At 42.0% G+C, this 18,807-nt stretch overlaps 1 pseudogene; it reads left to right on the plus strand.

Annotated features, from left to right (window-relative positions):
* Window positions 1–17,976: 17,976 nt before the first annotated feature.
* LOC134499391 (U2 spliceosomal RNA) lies at window positions 17,977–18,130 on the plus strand (annotated as a pseudogene).
* The last annotated feature ends 677 nt before the right edge of the window (window positions 18,131–18,807 follow it).

Raw genomic sequence — 18,807 nt, forward strand, 5'->3', positions numbered from 1 at the left:
GTACCCAAAAGTTTTAAAAACGCCCGCCAAAATTGTGACGTAAATTGTGTGCCTCTGTCACTCACCAAACGGGCGGGGATACCGTGGAGGCGGTACACGTGGATGAGGAAGAGGCGTGCCAGCTGTTGGGCGGTGGGGATAGAAGCGCATGGGATAAAGTGGGCTTGTTTGGAAAAAAAATCTTTAACGACCCAAATGACAGTTTTGCGTTGACTAGGGGGTAGATCAACGATAAAGTCCATGGAGATGTCCTGCCAAGGGACAGATGGAGTGGCAACAGGTTGAAGGAGCCCTTGGGGTTTGCCTGGTTTGCGCTTTATCGCCGCACATACCGGGCACGCAGTGACATACTCCTTCAAGTCTTTAAGCAAAGTTGGCCACCAGAATTGCCGGCGAACGAGGTGCAGAGTTTTGACGTAGCCAAAGTGTCCAGCTAGCTTGTCATCGTGGCAGCGCTGGAGTATGGTTTTTCGCATTGCCTCGGGGACATAGAGCCGATCGTTACGCCAGGCAAAATCATCGGTGAAAGTTAAAATGTGTCTATTGGCTTGTAACCAAGTGTCTGTTTTAAGGTGGGAAAGCAACTGTTGTTGCAAATCGGAAGGAATTGACAAGTGCGGCGAGCGGCTGGAAGGCAGAGCGGCTGGAGGCTGAGTTGATTGCGCTCGGGTTTGGCTGCGAGTCACTGCTGCCAAACTTAATTGTTTGTCGGTCCAGACGGTACCTTGGACCGTTGGCCCTGGGCCAGCGTCTTGGGGTCTGCGCGAGAGCGCATCAGCTAAAAAGTTTTTCTTGCCTGGTATAAATTTAAGGGTGAAGTCGAAGCGGCTGAAGAACTCAGCCCAGCGGAGCTGTTTGGGACTGAGTTTTCGACTGGTGCTTAGAGCTTCCAGGTTTTTATGGTCAGTCCAGACTTCAAAAGGTTTTGAAGTGCCTTCCAATAGGTGTCGCCATGCTTCTAACGCCATTTTTACAGCAAAAGCCTCTTTTTCCCAAACGTGCCATCTTCTCTCTGTTTCAGTGAATTTGCGCGAGAGGTAGGCACAGGGTTTTAAAGCGGCTGATTGGTCGGCTTGTAACAGAATTGCTCCTATGGAAAAATCAGAAGCGTCGACTTGTACAACGAAGGGTTTAGAGGGGTTTGGATGCTGTAAAATTGGTTCTGTGGTAAAGATTTGTTTGAGCGCTTCGAACGCTTGCTGACAAGCAGGAGTCCATTTAAGGAGCGCGCCTGGGTTCTTTGAACGTCGCGTATCCCCCTGTCCTTTAGTTTTTAACAGTTCAGTAAGGGGGAGGGCGATTTCTGCAAAATTTTGGGCGAATGCCCGATAGAAATTAGAGAATCCCAGGAAACTTTGTAATTGTCGCCTGGTACGGGGAGGCTCCCATGCCACAATAGCTTCTACTTTTGCAGGGTCCATTTCAATGCCCTGAGCTGAAATTCGGTAGCCTAGATAATCAATTTGCGACTGATGAAATGCACATTTTGACAATTTTGCGTACAACTCTGCTTTTTTCAACTTAGCCAGTACTTGACGCACCAAGTGGATATGTTCTGACATGGTTTCAGTATAAATCAATACATCATCCAAATATACTAGTACCCCCTTGAATAGGTGGTCATGCAAAACCTCATTGATTAGTTGCATAAAGACCCCAGGTGCCCCAGACAAACCGAATGGTAAGACTTTATATTGGAAAGCCCCAAGAGGACAGTTAAATGCTGTCTTCCACTCATCCCCTTTCCTTATTCGAATGCGAAAGTAAGCTTCTCTCAAATCCAGTTTTGAGAAAATTTTTCCTCTGGCCAGATGTGATAACATATCTTTGATCAGGGGCAAAGGATATTTATTTAATATTGAGACCGCATTGAGCCCGCGGAAATCGGTACAAAGCCTTAATGACCCATCCTTTTTTGGCCGGAATAGGACAGGAGCGCCTACCGGGGAATTTGCCGGCTCAATGAAACCCCTAGCCAGGTTTTTGTCAATGAACTCCCTTAGCGTGGTAAGCTCTTTGGGAGACATGGGGTATATTTTTGGGTGAGGCAATTTTACATTTGGTAAAAACTCAATGGCACAGTCCGTTTTTCGGTGGGGTGGCAAGCGATCCGCTTCCTTTTCCCCAAATACTTCAGCAAAATCCTGATACTGATTGGGTAGTCCCTCAAGAGGTTGAAGCGTTTGCACAGTAGTATACGCTACCCCTCCACCCTCCATGTCCTCCAGTAGGTCCTTTTCTGGTACTTTGTAAAATCCATCTGCAAACGTCACAGTTCTATGCAGCCAGTTGATAAAAGGGTTTTGTTGCACAAACCAAGGCATCCCCAAGATTACCAGAGGACCCCCCACTGGAGCTACCACAAATGGCAGCTTTTCCTGATGGGAGCCCATCTGCAAGGTGACCAGTTCCGTGGAAAGATTGACTGCTTTCCCTCCCGCCATAGTTCCATCCAATTGGGTGAAAATCATGGGTCTTGGCAACGGGAACGTGGGCAGTTCCAGAGCCGCTACGACATCAGGGTGCATTAGGGAACGGGAGCAACCCGAGTCTAGCATGGCCCACACTTCCACCGTTTTGGTTTTTGAACTCAGTTTAACTTTAACAGTCAGTGTGGGGAAGTTTCCACTCACCGAATCATGGTTACGCCCGGTTTCTTCCACCTGCCCTAGGGCGCCCTTCAGGGCAGGTGGTAGGCTTTTCCCGCCGGCTGCTCGAATTGCAACTCTTCTTCCTCATCTCCGAAGGGTAGGTCTGGGGGGTCCAGTTCCGCGAGGGCTGCCTTCAGTTTTCGCGGTGGAGCAGGAGCAGGCGACTTTACCGTGGGTTTCGTCTGTCGTTCCTCTGGACGGCGTCTCGGGCACGACGTGGCTCGATGCCCCTCTTTCCCACATCTGAGGCACTGACCCTTGGAGAACCGTCGCTCCCTCTCCTCTTCCCAGGTTTTCGGTTTGGGGCGGCTGGCAAGTCCAGATGTGCGCGCTCCTCTAGCAAGACGTGTTTGTCTAAGCTCTTTGGTATGGGCATAGGTTTGTAGGGCATTTTCTGCGCTTCCCGCCAACTGAATCCACCCATATAGCGTTTTGGGATCATCTCTGCCTAGTGCCCATCGAAGGATTTCGGGTTCTAGCCCCTGCTTGAACAATTCGATGATTGTTGGCTCAGACCAGTCTTCCACTTTGCCTGCCAAAGCTTTAAACTCCAACGCATATTTGGCCACTGAGAGGGACCCTTGGTAGAGTTTCCGCAGGTCATTTTTGGCCGTTTCTTGAGCTAGGGGGTCTTCGAAATGCTCCTTAAGTGCCCACAAAAAGTCATCGAAGTCCTCTAACTCATTTGCCTCCGCTTGGCATAGTTGCACATACCAATCCGCTGCCCTTCCTCTCAGCTTGTTGGCAATGAAATTGATCTTGCCATGTTCAGACCGAAAGTTTCGACCCCAATCTTCTATGTAATGTTTGGCATTAGTAATAAAGAAGGAGAGCGTTGTGGGATCCCCATCGAACTTCACTCCAAATGGTGGGAAGGTTCTTGCCGGCTCAGCTGGCTGTGGCGGTGCCGCGAATGTCAGCGTACGCCGAGCCCCCATGGGTGGTCGATCCCTAGGGGGTCTTGCCTCTCGCTCCCCCCCTTGACGTGCTGATCGAGTCTTGCTTCTCCCCCGGGTCGACATGGTACTGTGCCTGGGGTACTGTGACGGCTCTTCTTCCCAATCCTCCGGGGTGGGCTCTGCTTCTCTGGGTAGATCCTCTCTGGGTAGATCCTTGAGGATCGTCACTATTAAATCCATTTTATCTTCCAATGCCCTCATACGGGCCGGAGTGACCGGCTCCTCCTGGGGTTGGTTGGTTACCACCACCCTCGGTGACAAGGGGACTTCGTGCTCCCAGGACAATTGTGGAGACCCCCTCCCCGGTGCTCTTTCCATGACAGTTCTATGTTCACTCCTGAGACTCTCCTGCATGGATATCAGCAGCTCGTCCAATTGGATATCTCGCAACTCCCGACGAGCTGCTCTTTGCGCTCTCGATGTTAGCGCTGGCCGGCTTTTGGCCGCCTCCCGCTCCTCTTCGCTTCCCTCACTTGCGCGAAGTTGAGGTTCTGTCATCGCTAGCGTTCCCTCTTATCCAAGGATTGGATGGGGCTAGCGGCAAATGGATAAAATGATTTTCAGCTTTATGTAATGATTGCCTAATCCCAAATACTCAGTCTCACAAGCTTGGGCTTAAAGATAACTGATTTATTAAAAGGAATAGTATGCAAATACAGAGAAAGCTGAAAATGAGCAAAAGCGCGCCAAATACAAACTTAAAAGCCTTGCTTGCGATCAAGTCCCGCCCTATCGCCCGTCAGGACGCTCCCCCTCCCAGGTGCGAGAATCCGGTAGACGCGCCTGGGAAAGTAACCTTGAACAGGAGCGCAAACCCAAACATGCATTCCAAGCCCTGAAAACAATGAAGGGCAAAGGAATGGAAAAACCCCGGGTGAAGGAACACGGAACAGAAAAAGACATGTGAAACGTTACAATGTTAACCAGACATTGAAATGAGAACATGACATACAACTCTTCATGTATACAGCATGACATCCTACAGAGGAGGAGGAAAAGTCAAGATGGCAACAAACTAGCAGCTCCTGAACTAAGCTCCTGACCTGTGACTGGCCTCACCCCTTCTGACTTAGCCCTATGACCCAAAAACCTCATCCAGAGGGAAGAAAAGAACTTGGACCAGCCCTAGTAATGATACTGGGGCCCATAAATCCAATAAAGCAGACATCCTACAGAAGAGAAAACTTCTTGCCTTTATGAATTAACTTCATGTGATCAAGATTTTCTAGGATTCTCTACCTTGCAGGGACCCTTGATGAATGAAGGTGGCACAAGGTTGCTCACAGCCATGCCTTACTGTCAAAGGGAACAAATACTGTGATGGAAGGTTAGAGAAAGAGTACTCACCATGACTCTGTCCTACATTACATAGCTTAAGTGTTTTCAAAATGATTGATTGGAAAAGGTTTAGCTCAGATGTACACTATATGAGGCCTCAAGATCTCAGATGTAAATGTTAATGTACAGTAAATTAAGTCAAATTTAGTTTTTATCCAGATCTGATATACTACTTTTTGAAATGTGGTCCCTGGTGCTCAGCTCAAAGACAATGTGTTATTTATTCAAAGAAAGTTGTACTTCCCTTGGCTTGGATAATATGGACAGTCATCTTAGACAGCATATGTTTTATATCCTCATTTAATACTGTGGAATTAATGAGTACTCTATTCCAGAAATAGAATGTACACATTCGAAGTCATTATTTGCTTGATAAAATGTTTCAGTCTCTTGTCTCATGTTACTCAAAGTCATTATAGAGGAATTTAAAAGAAAATACCCTTTTACATGAAATACATGAAAAAGTCTTCAGCAAAGGATCATTACCTTGTCGTGGTGCTGGAGCTTGAGCACCTCAATGATGCCATGAGCTAAACCGTGAAGGGCCACCCAAGACGGGAAGGTCATGACAGAGAGGTCAGACTAAATGCGATCCCTGGGGAAGGTAATGGCAACCCACCCCAGTATTCTTGCCGTGAAAACTAAATGGATCAGTACAACCAGAGATAGGTCAGTATACCATCGGAAGATGAGACCCCCAGGTCGGAAGATGGTCAAAATGCTACTGGGGAGGAACAGAGGATGAGCTCAACTAGCCCCAGACATGATGACGCAGCTAGCTCAAAGCCGAAAGGACGGCTAGCGGCCGACGGTGGTGGTGGTGAACGGCGAATCCGATGTTCTAAGGATCAACACACCATTGGAACCTGGAATGTAAGATCTATGAGCCAGGGCAAATTGGATGTGGTTATTGGTGACATGTCAAGATTAAAGATAGACATTTTGGGCATCAGTGAACTGAAATGGACTGGAATGGGCCACTTCACATCAAATGACCACCAGATCTACTACTGTGGACAAGAGGACCACAGAAGAAATGGAGTAGCCTTCATAATTAATAGTCAAGTGGCTAAAGCAGTGCTTGGATACAACCCCAAAAACGACAGAATGATCTCAATTCGAATTCAGGGCAAGCCATCTAACATCACAGTGATCCAAATATACGCCCCAACCACAAATGCGGAAGAAGCTGAAGTAGAGTAGTTCTATGAGGATCTGCAGCACCTACTGGACAACACGCCTAAAAGAGATGTTATTTTCATCACAGGAGACTGGAATGCTAAGGTGGGCAGTCAAATGACACCTCGAATTACAGGTAAGTATGGCCTGGGAGAACAAAATGAAGCAGGACATAGGCTGATAGAATTTTGCCAAGACAATTCACTCTGCATAACAAACACTCTCTTCCAACAACCTAAGAGACGGCTTTATACATGGACTTCACCAGATGGACAACACCGAAATCAGATTGACTACATCCTTTGCAGCCAAAGGTGGCGGACATCTGTACAGTCGGTAAAAACAAGGCCTGGAGCTGACTGTAGTTCAGATCACGAACTTCTTCTTGCACAATTTAGGATGAGACTAAAGAGATTAGGGAAGACCCACAGATCAGCTAGATATGAGCTCACTAATATTCCTAAGGAATATGCAGTGGAGGTGAAGAATAGATTTAAGGGACTGGACTTAGTAGATAGGGTCCCAGAAGAACTATGGACAGAAGTTGGCAGCATTGTTCAGGAGGCGGCAACAAAATACATCCCAAAGAAAGAGAAAACCAAGAAGGCAAAATGGCTGTCTGCTGAGACACTAGAAGTAGCCCAAGAAAGAAGGAAAGCAAAAGGCAACAGTGATAGGGGTAGATATGCCCAATTAAATGCAAAATTCCAGAGGTTAGCCAGAAGAGATAAGGAATTATTTTTAAACAAGCAATGCGCGGAAGTGGAAGAAGACAATAGAATAGGAAGGACAAGAGACCTCTTCCAGAAAATTAGAAACATTGGAGGTAAATTCCAGGCCAAAATGGGTATGATCAAAAACAAAGATGGCAAGGACCTAACAGAAGAAGAAGAGATCAAGAAAAGGTGGCAAGAATATACAGAAGACCTGTATAGGAAGGATAACAATATCGGGGATAGCTTTGACGGTGTGGTCAGTGAGCTAGAGCCAGACATCCTGAAGAGTGAGGTTGAGTGGGCCTTAAGAAGCATTGCTAATAACAAGGCAGCAGGAGATGACGGCATCCCAGCTGAACTGTTCAAAATCTTGCAAGATGATGCTGTCAAGGTAATGCATGCTATATGCCAGCAAATTTGGAAAACACAAGAATGGCCATCAGATTGGAAAAAATCAACTTATATCCCCATACCAAAAAAGGGAAACACTAAAGAATGTTCAAACTATTGAACAGTGGCACTCATTTCACATGCCAGTAAGGTAATGCTCAAGATCCTGCAAGGTAGACTTCAGCAGTTCATGGAGCGAGAATTGCCAGATGTACAAGCTGGGTTTAGAAAAGGCAGAGGAACTAGGGACCAAATTGCCAATATCCGCTGGATAATGGAAAAAGCCAGGGAGTTTCAGAAAAACATAGCTTTCTGTTTTATTGATTATTCTAAAGCCTTTGACTGTGTGGACCATAACAAATTGTGGCAAGTTCTTAGTGGTATGGGGATACCAAGTCATCTTGTCTGCCTCCTGAAGAATCTGTATAACGACCAAGTAGCAACAGTAAGAACAGACCACGGAACAACGGACTGGTTTAAGATTGGGAAAGGAGTAGGGCAGGGCTGTATACTCTCACCCTACCTATTCAACTTGTATGCAGAACACATCATGCGACAAGCTGGCCTTGAGGAATCCAAGGCTGGAGTTAAAATTGCTGGAAGAAACATTAACAATCTCAGATATGCAGATGATACCACTTTGATGGCTGAAAGCGAAGAGGAACTGAGGAGCCTTATGATGAAGGTGAAAGAAGAAAGTGCAAAAGCTGGCTTGCAGCTAAACCCAAAAAAAACCAAGATTATGGCAACCAGCTTGATTGATAACTGGCAAATAGAGGGAGAAAATGTAGAAGCAGTGAAAGACTTTCTATTCCTAGGTGCGAAGATTACTGCAGATGCTGACTGCAGTCAGGAAATCAGAAGACGCTTAATCCTTGGGAGAAGAGCAATGATCAATCTCGATAAAATAGTTAAGAGCAGAGACATCACACTGACAACAAAGGTCCGCATCGTTAAAGCAATGGTGTTCCCCGTAGTAACATATGGCTGCGAGAGCTGGACCATAAGGAAGGCTGAGAGAAGGAAGATTGATGCTTTTGAACTGTGGTGTTGGAGGAAAATTCTGAGAGTGCCTTGGACTGCAAGAAGATCAAACCAGTCCATCCTCCAGGAAATAAAGCCAAACTGCTCACTTGAGGGAATGGTATTAAAGGCAAAAATGAAATACTTTGGCCACATAATGAGAAGACAGGACACCCTGGAGAAGATGCTGATGCTAGGGAGAGTGGAGGGCAAAAGGAAGAGGGGCCGACCAAGGGCAAGGTGGATGGATGATATTCTAGAGGTGACGGACTCATCCCTGGGGGAGCTGGGGATGTTGACGACCGACAGGAAGCTCTGGCGTGGGCTGGTCCATGAAGTCACGAAGAGTCGGAAGCGACTAAATGAATAAACAACAACAACATGAAAAAGTATGTTCAGAGTGCTGGAAAGCGTTTGGCCCAAGAGATCAGAAAAAAACACACCAAGCATTTCTATAAAAAATAAGTGTATTTATAAAAAGCATAAAACATAAACAGTTCCATATCCATAGCCCTGGATAGGCACAAAAGCTTTTTACATAAACATATTTTACAAGCTCATACACCCACAAGCACAGAGATGGAAGAGTCTGCTGGAACAGAGGCTGCAAAAACGAAACTAAAACCTTCTGGTGGCAAGTTCCTCCAGGCAATCAGCAGCTTTACCTTATATGGTCATCCTTTTCCACACCCCAACCTGAGGACAATTAAGTCTGACCTTCTCACCCTGCCAAAGTGATTTGTTACCATAGTAACTTCTCTGCAGCTAAAATTTCTGGCAGAAAAAAACATATACCAACAAAGTAGCAACTTACAGCTGGTGCCTACATATCTACAAGTAGGACATAATGTGGGGAAATTATGTGTTTCTCTCCCCCAAATGCACTTTAATAAAGAGCAACCATTAAAGTTATGTATGTCTGGATATAAGTAAAATATTTTAACATGTTTAATTCCACTAGGAGCAAAGCAGAATACAAAAATAATAAATAATTACAATTTGGCTAAAACTCTACATTTGTTATCACTGAAATAATTAGAATCACTCCTTATCACAAGCAATCTGGAAGCAGTTTACAATAATCATAAAACAGAATGAAATGAAAACAGAATAGATATTGGAAGTAATTATTGGCTGAGAAATGCCAATATAAAAGTAAGAGATCCTTCCTCTCTCCCTTCCTTCCTTCCTTCCTTCCTTCCTTCCTTCCTTCCTTCCTTCCTTCCTTCCTTCCTTCCTTCCTGGAAGGCTGATGTTTTTGAAAATATTTTTAACATAACCTGTCCTCAAGTTGCTTAAGGCTTTGTATATTGATGCCAGTTCCATAGGTCTCCAAGCTGTTGGGAAAAGAGGGCCACTGATACATTCATGACTATGCCACCATAGAAATGACATGCCTTACACCCTTACCACAGAAATGCCTATCTTATTCCCATCAGACGCTGAGATGCAAGTATGTGAGGGTGGTACTTGCATTATGATGTCACTTCATGTAGCATATGTGGTTCATCTTTGTATCACTGTGGTATGCTGCAGTTGCTGTTGATCAACACCTTGAACCTGATTTGATGGCAGACTAGCAGCCAGAGCAAAAATTCTGGCACAGCTAGAACATATTAATAATAAGCATCCAAGTCAGAAACCAGTGTCTTCTGCATTCTGCATTGTTATAATTTTGGACCAGTCCCAAGAAAATTCCATGCAAAGTTATTACAGTGAGTCAGTCCTGAAATTACCAATGTATGAATCACCCATTTCACATAATAAGTTATTCCTATGAATATTTGACTAAGAAAAGACCTTACTGTACTCTAGGAGCATTTGGTGTGCACCTTGGATATTCTTGTAAAATAGACTTTGTGATTAATTTAATTTTTAGACATTATTAAAAAATGTTTCTGCCTTTATTTGTGTATCTGTAAAATATGGATATAATTAAAATGATACAAAATTTGTATTATTATTTTTTTTCAGAATGCTTTAACCAGCAAATTATTTTAATTTGGGGAAAGTGATTGGCATGTTTATTTACTTTTCTGAAAAATTAACACAATGACATAGGCAGCTGCTGAAAATCATTTCCTCATTCCTATGAATGAGCTGTTTTTCATTTAATTGTCAGCAATTTGACTGGTCATCTTCGCTCCTGGACCTTATATAGATGCAGAAGATAAATCTAAGAATACTTTAAGATTGGAGACAGAATGAATTAGACATCACAATAGAACAAGTTTTGTTTATATCAACAAATGATAAACAACTTTCTTTAAACACAGAAATGGAATTTATATTGTTGCATGATGAAAAGATGGCTATATATCTCCTTCTTTTCTCTCCCATTTCTTTCAATGAGAGGGACTATTAGGATAATTCTCAAGCTATTCCAAATACTGTACTGTAATTCTACACACAGGAAACAAGGCAAAAAGCCAGGGGCCATTATGTTCAGAGTTGCTTCTAGAATATTATCAACCCCATTCCAATTTGCCCCACTGAGACTTTCTGATCTCCAGAGGGTTTTTTTTATTTATTTTTTTAGCCTTAGAAAATCCTGAGCTGAAAGCTTTTGGTGCCATCAACCATACAATATGTTTCCTTTCAATTCCTTTCAATTCATTTCATTTCCATTCAAACAAAGACTCTGAAAGGCTTTGTTTATGTCTGGTTTAATAAAACAAAACATACATTTAGAAGTTCCTGGCTCTAGGCTTATACCAGAAAATATGTTGCTTAAGTGCACTAAGTGCATGCTCATAACCCATAATTAAGAATGCCTCCCTAGAAAACTTGAGATGTTGAGGTTTTTGTAAAATTGTCCTGGTCCATACTGATTCATAACTGTCTTCAATAAGCAAAGAACATAACCCTGTGGGGAAAAAGCCAGTCAAGGTACAAGTTATTTATGAGACCATCTCTCCCCAGTGGTGTCTACCTGTCCTGTTAGATCCAACAGAAGAGTCCCATCTGCCACAGAATTCCATTTGATGGAGAGGAAGAAAAAGGAGAGTTTTTTCTGCTGTGGCACGTACCTTCTGGAATATCATCCCCCCTGAAATTAGACTTGCCCCAACTCTCCTGGTCTTTCACAGGGCATTAAAACCTTGCCTTTGCCAGATAGCCTGGGGCCCTGGCAGTATGGGTGAGCCCATTTCACAGTTAATTCGAATGTGAGATGTTATGAATGTTCTCAACTGCTATTTTATCCCACTGGTATTTTTTTTTAAGGAAAATGGTGCCACAATTGTTTATTTTAAATTGTTGTTTAGGCCTCCAAAAAGATGTGGCCAATGATGCAATGACATCACCAGACAGTATAAGCTGAAATGTTGGTCCCTTTTTAATTTTATGGGATTTTGAGGACTTTACAGACTATTTAAAGAATGATAAATTAAGTAGCTAGATCTTCTCAGTAGCTAGATCCACTTATTTTTACAGTTAAGCTGTAAACATCAATAACAGAAATGAAATAGGGCTGGGAGAAATACCCACCTAAATAAGGAACCAAAGTGTTTGGAAATGATTCAACAAAGTATCTTTTATTGACATGCACAACAATGATCACTGGACTCCTGGCCAAAGACCCTTGAAGTAAACAAGGTTACAGGTTATATACTGTTCAAAATGTTACATACAGTAGGAATGATAAAGAAAATAGTGTAAATCACACTGTGACTTTTTCAACTGGAATTTGTTAACTGTAATACTATGGTTGTCCAGATGCCTCAGTCTACCTCTCTGCTAACTAATATCCATGCCCTAATGACATATGCTAACCCCATGTATCATAAGCAATGACATTTATTGTGCCCCTTTATTGTGCCCACAAAGGAAAGACCCCAGTCTGGTTTCTATTATCTGTTTCCTCTCCCTCCAGGTCATCAATTGGTTTCAGTTTGCCTGCTCCTTTTTATGTCTTTTCCTCATGCTAATGCCATGTACAAGTCGTCATACATGACATAAACACTCCACAATCCCAAAAAAGGTGATCTTTCTGTCTACAGAATGTCTAGGGGATCGGTTTTCCATTGACAAGACCTCTTGCTGCATCCTGCCTTCTGGTTCCAGGGGTTCAACTGACTTAGCATTCTGCTCACTAGTCCTTTAAAGGAAAGAATCTTGACAGCTTCACAGGGGCCTCTTTGCAGCAGCTACTTGGATTTTGTTGCCTACTGCCAAAAACTATTTCACTAACCTGCTGATTCCAATTTAAAACTCAGCTGGGTTGTTTTGACTCTTTCCAGATCTTTGCAGCTATTCCTCTGCATACAATAGCCAGGGCAAAGAAAACGGGAGAAATTGACGAGAGTTCTGTCTGCATTTTCTTTTTTCCTTCCTCTCTTCTTTCTCTTCAGCAGGCTTGGATACACTAGGGTCTTTTGTATGTTTGTTTAAGTTTTGCAAATGAATGCTTTGTACAAGGATTGGGGTGCTCCCAATTGCTTTTTATTTCTTACAGTATTATGTGGGGTGGGAGAGTGCTCCCGAATCATCTTTCCTTTCTCCAGACATCCTTCAGCATCCAATTCATAGTATCTTTTTTGTAGGTGTGGTGTAGAAGGTTTCTCACTCTCTCCTCTGCTTCAAACGCCACAGCAATATATAGCCTTGGTTACAGCTATTGCGAAAAGTGCCTAGTTGCATATAGCCAGCATGCTTTACTATGACAGCTAGCAACAGACTTTTAAATGTAGTAGGAAAAGGGTGGCTTTGCAGCTACCACTTCATAACAACTTCTACAACTGATTTATAGAAAGTCAGACAAATGCACACAATATATTCTGGAAACATGGATGATGCCTAACAGTTTAGTTTATTTCCATTTTGAGTGGAATGGAGGGATTGAACCAGGATCTATACTACATTATCTGTGGATGACTGAATAACACTGTTTACACTCTCTTATTGGTCTTCACAGGAAGAGCAGTGGTTGGCTTATGGTCTCCTCTTCACCTTCTGAATGCCAATGTCTTCAGTGCTGAAGATACACAGCCAGTTTAGATAGTTTGCAGGCACTGAGGAATTGAAACATTTCCATGTGAAAATTTCCTTTAAGACTGCATTAAAATAAGAATACTGAGGTTTCAAATTATAACTTAGTCTGCTGGATGGAAGAATAATAGCTAGTTGTTAGTTAGGGTTAGTTATTCTGATCTCATTCTTAGGCATAAGCAAAAGTAGAGAGAAATTAAATCTCATTTCAATCAACTTGCTCCAGAAGAGAAGACTCATGATTATCATGTCCCCCAGAAATAGCCGGAGGAAAGGAGAGGGAAAGAAGATAATAAGTTTTCTCTGATTTTTTTTTTACTACAAACAAAGCCATAGGTGAGTAACAAACTTTCCTATATTTTTAGTCCTAGGGTTTACCCTATCATAGGAATCTATTCCAACAATGTTTTTCAGCTTGCAGGCAAAATAACACTTCAGTGACCCATAAAACACAATCTCAGAAATCAGAAGTGTGCACGGTTCCAATAAGAAAGAAAGAAAATGGTACCATCTGTTTTCTACACAACCCACCAGAGCCTATACTGACAGCTGCTTTCTCCTCTCAGTTAGTTCAACTTTCAAAGCATGCACATGACTTGTAAAACACCATTTGTCCCACACCACAGGAATAAATGAACCTGAGACACAAGCTAGCTAGTCATCTGGCAGACAGGCTGAAATTAAAAACAAAAAACACTAAGGCAGAGATATTAAAGATTTGGGCAGACCACCTCCCCCTTACCAGAGAATCCTAAACTGTGTATCTAAAGAAGAACCTTCTGTTAGCATGGAATAAAATGACTCTTAAAAAAAAGTATTTTATTTGATGAGTGCTTTTAATCATCAGTTGGATAATGAATTTTCTCCTTGTAGATAAAAGGAAAGGTGATTTCCTTTTCTTCTAAAGTAGAAGAAGCCCATCTAGGTTCCTTGATTATACTTACTGAGCCAACTAAAATATCCTTTGAAAAGTTATGGCATGGTGATTGAAAAGCAAAGTCCCAAACTTTGGAAAATCAAGTTTTCCTTATAGATAGATAGAGTTTATCATGGTCACAGACTAAGGTTCAAAATAAAATATGTTAAAAATAAGGATGAAAACTCCAAACAGTGTAAGAATATTAGAATTGGTGGCAGGTTCATTGGTGGGCAATCAGAGTGTGTCTAACTTTTCAGACAGCACAACAGAAGTTGGCTACATTCAGGGAAATTAAATCATACTGATCTGATAAAAAGAGCTACAGTATATGCAAAAAGAATATCCTGGGTGTTTTACCAGGTAAGGAGCTTTAAGGCAGGTCCTTTGATCCTTATAGAGGGTGCAGTGTAACAGGACATGATCTGTCATTTCAATAGCCCTTTGTCTGCAGGGACACAGTCTTTAGCTCATAGGGAACCTCTCTATATTGGCCCTCTAAAACTGCTGTGGGGAGAGCATTGAAGCATGCTAAAGTTAGTGCATTTTGAAATTTGGAGGTGGTTATATGATGTAACTATCTCACTGGTTTGAAAAGGGAGCTTGACTCCTCAGGAAAACATTCTTGACTAAAGCAGACTGGTCCTGTCTTAATACGTTGTTTAAATGCACTAAGTGCACGCTATAACCCATAATCAAGAAAACCCTAAGCTGAAAGTTTTTGGTACTATCAACCATATGTTTCATTTGTGAAAGACTCTGAAAGGCTTTGTTTATGTCTGGTTTAATAAAACAAAACATACGTTTTGAAGTTCCTGGCTCTAGGCTTACACCAGAAAATATGCTGTTTAAATGCACTAAGTTCATGGTCATAACCCATTATTAAGAATGCCTCCCTGGAAAAGTTGAGATGCTGGGTTTTTTGTAAAATTGTACTGGCCATACTGATTTGTAAGAGTTCTCAATAAGCAAAGAACTTAAGCCTGGGGGGTGTGGGGGTGGGGAATACTTCCTCCACAATGCTCTGATGAAAATCCATGTGCCCATTTTGACTTTAGTCAGCCCTGCTGCCCTCCCTTAATACTACATTTGGAATACAGGGGGCTACCTACAATATAGGTGTTAAGAATTTAGTGTCAATCCTTTCAAAAGGAGTAAAGGAAGTGCAAGGTCCCAGCTGGGCACCAAACAGTCATTGCCCATTAGCCTTAACTAAATATAACTTCTGGAATATCTTGTGCTCTGCTGATAAAATGAAAGGATTATTTTTTTTATTTCATCTGCTATCCCACCTTCTTTTTTTTTAAATAACTCAAGGCAACGAACATACCTATTACTCCTTCCTCCTCCATTTTTTCCACAACAACAACCCTGTGAGATGAGTTGGGCTGAAAGAGAGAGACTGGCCCAAGGTCACCCACCCGGCTTTCACACCTAAGGCGGGACTAGAACTCAGTCTCCTGGTTTCTAACCCATTGCCTTAACCGCTAGACCAAACTGGCTTTTGTTTTTTGAGCATTTTGCATAACATAATTTTCCTTATAATTTTACAGAACTATTTTGGTATCAGTTAGCATGGAGGATACATGGCCTTAAAAAAAAAAATGTCCACATCTTTGTGAAATGGGATTTTGGTAAATATGTAAGAAAGATACCCTTTTCCCCAAAAATCCAAAGTTCTTCCCTCTGTTGTCCCTTTCTTTTTCTTTTTTCCATTTTAGGCACTTGCCAGTGTTCTGCGTTTCTGAAGTTTACAAATATATTCAGCATTTCTCCCACTTAAAGTGCAGATAAATGCAGTTGTATTGACCTGAAATGGTCAGCAAGGTCACTTTTTCACTTGCGATCCAATGCACCATCGCACCAGATTGTGGAAAGGGGAGGAAACCCTATTGTTCATGGAAACTGTGTTTTCTCTTCTTCAGTCAGAGATCTTAGCTGTAGCCTCTTTCCTTCACTAAGAGTGTAGGAAACAATGTATATGAACAATGGAATATGCTTTTTAATTGCATGGTAATTATCTGGTAATGTCCTCTTTGGCATTTCCCACTGTTGTAATAATTTCTCTGTTAAAATTCAAATTAGGTGATGAGCATAGTCTTTTCTTTCTTTATCTCTGCCTCTCGGTGTACAATTTCTCATCTCTCTATATATTGATATTGACTGATTGATTATATGCCATCAATTCAGTATTAGCTCTTAATGACCACATAGATAAATGTTATCCATGATGCTCTGTCCCTAACCTGGTCTTTCAGGTGTTCCAGTGGTGTACTGATCACCATAGTAACCGAGTCCATCCACCTTGCTGATGGTCATCCTCTTCTTCTTTTCCTTCCACTTTTCCCAGCATTAGAGGCTTTTCTAGGGAGCTAGGTCCTTACATAATGTGTCTGAAGTGGGATAATTTGAGCCTGGTCATTTGTTTTTCTTGTGAGAACTCTGGATTGATTTGCTTGATGATCCATTTGTTTGTTTTCTTGGCTGTTCTTGGTATCAAATTTAAAAACATCAATACTCTTCCTGTGTTACTTCTTCAAAGTCCAACTTTCGTTTCCATAGAATGTCACAAGGAATATCATGAATTGCACTAGTCTGACCTTTGTAGGTATAGACACATCACAGCATTTGAATGTCATTTCCAAGACTTCATGGCTACTCTACCAAGTGCTAGTCTGTAGTGTATTGATTGCTTGTTGCTTTAGAGGGATGCAGTGGCACTGCAGGTTAAACCGCTGAGCTGCTGAGCTTGCCGATCGGAAGGTCAGCACTTCGAATCCACATGACAGGGTGAGCTCACGTTGCTAGTCCCAGCTCCTGCCAACCTAGCAGCTTCAAAACATGCAAATGTGAGTAGATTAATAGGTACCACTTCGGCGGGCAGGTAACAGCGTTCCATTTAGTCATGCCAGCCACATGACCACGGAAGTGTCTACGGACAAACGCCGGCTCTTCGGCTTTGAAACGGAGATGCGCACTGCCCCCTAAAGTCGGACACAACTGGACTTAATGTCAAGGGACACCTTTACCTTTACCTTGTTGCTTTACTGTTGATGATTGATCTTGAAAGGCAGAAGCTATATACCACTTCAATATCTTCATTATCAATTCTAATGCTGGTTGTTGTACTTGTCATTTGTTTGGTCTTCTTTATATTTAATTTTAATCCCATTTTTTCACTATGCTCATTGACTTTTATTACTAGAACTTGCAGATCCTTTGCATTTTCAGCTATTAGAGTTTTGTAATCAGCATAGTGCAGGTTACTGATGTTTCTTCCTCCAGTTTTAAAACCATGCTCATCTTCTTCCAATCCAGCTTCCCTTAATATATATGCAGCATAAAGGTTGAATAAATAAGGGGTGGGTATACAGCCTTGTCTCACTCCTTTGCCAACCTGGAGCCAGTCTGTTTCATCATGTTCTGCCTGTACTGTGGCTTTCTGACCTGTATATAGTTTTTTCATGAGGGTAATGAGCTATTCTGGAATCCCCATTTTTCTAAGCACATTCCACAGCTTGACATGATTGACACAATTGATAGCCTTTTTATAATCAATGAAGTGCATAGTGACTTCTTTTTGGTATTCTTTGGCTTTATCAAATATCCAGCATGCATGAGGTGTGCACTTATACCCTAGATTGGTGTAAGTGCACTTACACCTTACATTGTAGGTAATCTACTTTGAGATGGACAAAAAAGGTATCATTTTACCAGTGGTTACAATAAACTTTACTTACTTACTAAAAGAGTATCATTTCACATCTATCTTCAAGACATGTGTTCTCAGTAACATACTATATAGGATACGTACTATTGCTTCTTGGCCTTTTGGCTAAGATCCAGTGTAGTACTACCTTTAATAAACTTTTTTTTAGGGATTCAAATTGATTTTTTAAAGAAGTCCTCATGCACAAGAAAATAACTGTGTTCTTAATGTTCAACTAGGCTATGGTAAGTACCTCTGTTGCAGGGCACTGATGCAACCTAACTCTCTCATAGTACAGTTCTCCCAAATGCAGAGCAGTTTTGTGCAAGTTTGTTAAGATGAATTATTGAAGTGATCCAATAAGAAAATAAGGCTTTTCTCTCAAAGAAATGAATTGGATGGAGGTCACAGTTGCATAATAGAGTAACCATGAAGTACTAAGAACTACTTACTGCTAGAACTTGAAGTTCTTTTTTTTTTTTTCCTTCCCACTCTTTTATTCTAGAATTTGGGGATACTGACTCGCAATACTTTTTTTTTCTCCCCCATCATTGGTGGTATATTGACATGTTCTTGCCCTGAGGAAAAAAAAAAAATCTCCAGCAAAAATTTTTGTGCAAGTTCTCATCCAGATTAATGAAAGGGAACCTGCTTTGAAAATGTCTTTGCACTGGAGCAGAGTATTCTTGTATTTATTTAGTTATGAGATGGCTAAATGTTGTGTGTGCATCCTATATTTCATTGTGCAATCCTCTCTCTATTGGTCTTCAACTTTCTTACTTCCCATGTTTCAGTTATGGCCAAACCTTTTCAGCTACTCTGCTTGAAATATTGTGAGAGAATTTTTCCTTTCCTTGGAAATTTTTAGAGAAACTGACCTTCCAATATGTCTGCCCATAAGTTTGATGGATAATTTAGAAAGGCCAGTTGCGTCCAG

Source organism: Candoia aspera, chromosome 5, assembly GCF_035149785.1.
Source record: "Candoia aspera isolate rCanAsp1 chromosome 5, rCanAsp1.hap2, whole genome shotgun sequence".
In the NCBI taxonomy this organism is placed as follows: domain Eukaryota; kingdom Metazoa; phylum Chordata; class Lepidosauria; order Squamata; family Boidae; genus Candoia; species Candoia aspera.